Source organism: Monopterus albus, unplaced genomic scaffold (genome assembly GCF_001952655.1).
Source record: "Monopterus albus unplaced genomic scaffold, M_albus_1.0 scaffold329.1, whole genome shotgun sequence".
Classification (NCBI taxonomy): Eukaryota; Metazoa; Chordata; class Actinopteri; order Synbranchiformes; family Synbranchidae; genus Monopterus; species Monopterus albus.
The window spans coordinates 670,697-675,098 of record NW_018128209.1 but is presented as its reverse complement, the minus strand read 5'-3'; the positions used below and the strand labels follow the sequence as shown (position 1 = coordinate 675,098).

The window sequence follows — 4,402 nt, the reverse complement described above, 5'->3', positions numbered from 1 at the left end:
AGGCACTTGTCTGAGCTAAAGATTAGCCAGAAAAGCCTGTTAGTAAGTGGGGACTTGGATGGAGTGTTTTGCTTAGATAAGGCCTCAACCCTATCCCACTGGGGGTGAAGAGAGTGAGTGAGACAATGAGGTGAGGGTTAGTGTGCACTGAGGTTGTGACATGTTTGAGTGACAGGAAATCTTACAGCTACATGTCGCTATCAAAACAAATAGAATGAGAACCTCACAGGACCATACATGCCTAATATTCTGAGGTAAAAAAAAATTATAATAATCCTGCCCAAATACAGTAAAACACACACTCAAACACATAGAAACATCCCTACACTCAACCACCAAATCCACATGCACAAACACTGTAACTATACTGTAAACATTCTCCAGGAACTCAGGAGCTTCTCACTAACAAATACAAAGCATAAGACTCTCTCTGGTGCCCTCAGAGACACCCCAGAGTTAAGGTGGCAAATCAGGGAAAATCAAGAGGGAGTGGTAATCACAGTAGTACAGGCATCTCCAGAAACTCCGACATGGTATTCAGCTTAATGGCACACCCTTGGGTGCCTATGGGTATATGATCATTTCCAAAACAGAGACTGCATGATTTATATCTCTGTTTCTCTCTCTTATGTGTACATTCATGTAATATAGTAATCTGCTTTATCCCTATGGTTGTATGGCCCCTCTGCTGTTGCCTGATCTGTTAAATGAGCTATTGATCAGAGCAACTGATTAAACCTTGGACACTCAATGCAGTTACACCTTTGGCTGACACCAACAACTGGCTGCGTAAGCCTTATGTGTGAAAGACATTGTATTTGTGTTAAGGGTTAAAATTGCTGGAATTGTTTTTAAATCTAGAAAAGTTAACAAATGCATATAAAAAATGAAAAGAATAACAAAATCTTGATCTTTCACATTTTCAAACAATTTCTCGTTTACTAATAGCACCATCTTTGTTACCACAGTCAAATTTCAGACTTTTTGGTCAATGTTAGTAATAATGTTGCAACTATGTAAATGATGATTCAGAATTATTCTGTATGTGTATAGTGATTATTTTCTGAATGTGGAATATTCATAGTGACAGAAAATTTGGTTAAAAATCATGAAATAAAGACTATTTTTTTCTGTAGCACATCTAGACACAATGCTGTGCCACGTCTTAAATTATTTGCAACATTTATCTTTCACAGAAAACAAGAAAATGATAAAGTTATTTGGGCCCAGTGACCCTGTGACATAAATTTATCACAGACATTTGTTTGTAAAAAAAAAAAAACAATATAAATATTTAGAAAATGGAAAAGGGATGAAGGAGGTGGAAGAGATGAGACAGCAAAGGTGAAGTGCAGAGAAAACAATTTTATAGACAGTGTGGTGTGATTATAATGCCAAGCAAGTAGATAGAGGCAAGGTAATACAAATCAATGTCTCTCATTCTTGACAAATGATATCTTTGCACATACTGGAATGACAGAGACTGAAGAGCAAGCTCTACTAAGCTACTGAATACTGAGTAAGCAAAGGTGTATTGTGACATTGTACTGTGTTAGCTGAGAAGAGATGTGCACAAAAGCTCAATTTATTCTCTTTGTTCCCATTACTGGTATGTGTTGTACTTCCAACATGTTTTATATGCATGCTTACACCATAACATTATGACCACTGGCAGCTGAAGTGAATAACACTGACTATCTGTTACAGTGACACCTGTCAGTGTGTGGGGTGTATTAGGCAGCAAGTGAACATTCAGTCCTCAAAATTGATGTGTTGGAAGCAGGAAAAATGGGCAAGTGTAAGGATCTGAGTGACTTTGACAAGGGCCAAACTGTGATAGTGAGATGACTGGGTCAGAGCATCTCCCAGGCTGCAGGTCTTGTTGGGTGTTCTCAGTCTGCAGTGGTCAGTACCTACCAACATATTCCTTGTACATATAGATCCATAAAATGCACCTAGACTGTGTGAACATACAGATCTCTAAGTACCTTTTTTTAAACGTATTTCCTAATGCACAGTCCTCTTGCTTGTTTGCACATTACTTTCTTTCCTTTCTGTCCTCTCAGCCTTATATTGTTTACTTGTCCATTGCTGCCTTACATAAGGACATGTACATGCACATTGAGAACCGCTGTACTGGAGTCAAATTCCTCATGTGTCCAACACACCTGGCCAATAAAGCTGATTCTGATTCTGATTCTGAAACGGTGAATCAACGACAGGGTCATGGACACCAAAGGCTCACTGATGATGAGGTTGACCCACTGTAGATTAAACTTTTAAATTTCATTCATCCTTTTCAAAAGATTCCATTTTGTTTGAATCTTTGTTAAAATGGCTGAAATTGAGAAATACTTTACATTGGTCTCTATAAAAAGAAACATTCAGCACCTATAGTGGTGATATCACACTTGGAGTGGGGAGGCTGTTGAATTGTTCAAAAAATTACCTCTAACTTGTCCTCACAACCACTTTTCACTCCTTTTACGCAGGTTTTTGTTTTGAGTTGTGTAGAAAATGTCACAGTGGATAAATGCATCCAGGTCTTTCCAAACAGGAAACCCTGGATGATGAGCGAAGTCCAGGCTCTGATTAGGGCTCGTAACCTGGCCTTCAGGGACAGCTCAGTATACAGCACTGCTAGAGCCGACCTGAAGAGAGGCATATGACATTCCAAGAAGGTCTATAGGAAGAGGATAGAGGGCTACCTCATGGACAACAACCCATCGCAGATGTAGAGAGGCATCCAGGCCTTAACCAACTATAAAGGCCAATGCCCAATGACCATTGGGCAAGAACAGCACACTGGCCGAAGAGCTAAATAGCTTCTTTGCTCACTTTAAAACCACCACACACCTGCACAAATTGTGCATAAATCTAACACCGCCCCTCACTCTCTCCAGGAGCATGAGGTGAGGAGGACACTGAGAGGAGTGAACCCCAGGAAAGCTGCTGGACCCAATGGCATCCTGGGAGCTGTGGTCCAAGCATGTGCAGACCAGCTGACATGGATCCTCACCAAGTATTTCAATCTTTCCCTGACACATGCCATTGTCCCAAAATGCCTGAAGTCTGCCATCATAATCCTTATTAAAACAAACATAGACCCGTAGCCCTCACAAGTGTTTTGAGCGGCTAGTCTCTCAACACATCAGCCTCCCTCCCTCCTTTGATCACTATCAGTTCGCTTACAGAGCAACCCAATCCACAAAGCCATGCCATAGCCATTACACTTAACAGAGCGCTGAGTCATTTGGAGAACCAGAAGAGTTATGTAAGGATGCTTTTTGTGGACTACAACTCAGCGTTTAACACAATCATACCGGACATAATAGTTGCTAAATTGCTCAACCTAGGGATCCCCGCTTTGACCTGCACCTGGATTAAACATTTCCTCACAAATCGCCCACAATCCATTAGACTCGGCCCCCACCTTTCCTCCACACTCACACTCAGCACTGGCTCCCACCAGGGCTGTGTGGTGAGCCCCCTACTGTACGCCCTCTATATACCTCTATATACCTACGACTGCACGCCCACCCAACCAACACCATCATCAAGTTTGCGCATAATACCACCAAGGTCGGGCTCATCTCTGGAGGGGATGAGATGACATACAGGACTGAGGTAGGAAACCTGTCCGTCTGGTGCTCAGAAAATAACCTGATACTGAATGTCCACAAAACAAAAGAACTTATAATAGACTTCAGGAGACACAGACAAGACCACGCCCCCCTCTTCATAAATGGAGAACACGTGGACACTGTCACCACCTTCAGATTTCTGGACAACCACATCTCTGCTGATCTCTCATGGTCTTATAATATCAAGGTCTTAGTGAAGAAGGCCCAGCAGCAGCTGCAATTCCTACGAGTGCTATGAAGAACAACTTGGACAAGAAGCTGATGCTAGCCTTCTATCACACCTCTGTGGAAAGCATACTGGCATACTGTCTGGGGGTGTGGTTTGCAGGCTCCACAGTTGAGGACAAAAATACTGTGCAGAGGGTTATTAACACTACCCAAAAAATCATCTGTCAATCAGTCCTCTGCCCTCCCTGGACAACATTGCCAGGTCTCGCTGCATTAGTAAAATCAAAGCCATCACAGAGGACCCCTCATCCCACCCACCACCTGTTTAGCCTGTTGCCCTCTGGACAGCGCTTCAGGTCTATAAAGTCTCACACCACCAGACTAACAAACAGCTTTTTTCCATGGGCCATACAGATAGCATATAATCAGACCCCCATTTTCCCCCACATGTACACACATAAACATGCACATGACAACACAGCATGGACTCCTTATCTTATCTTCTACCTCAGTTGAATGTGCAGTTCCACTGTGCACTAAACCATACTCATGTCTTCTTCTTCTTCTTCTTTCGGCTGTTCCCGTTAGGG

General features: G+C 42.4%; 1 protein-coding gene across 4 annotated transcripts in view; it reads right to left on the bottom strand.

The window, feature by feature from the left end:
• The window catches only part of csmd2 (CUB and Sushi multiple domains 2), a 366,263-nt gene that overhangs the window by 51,229 nt on the left and 310,632 nt on the right, over positions 1–4,402 (bottom strand). The window lies entirely within an intron of this gene.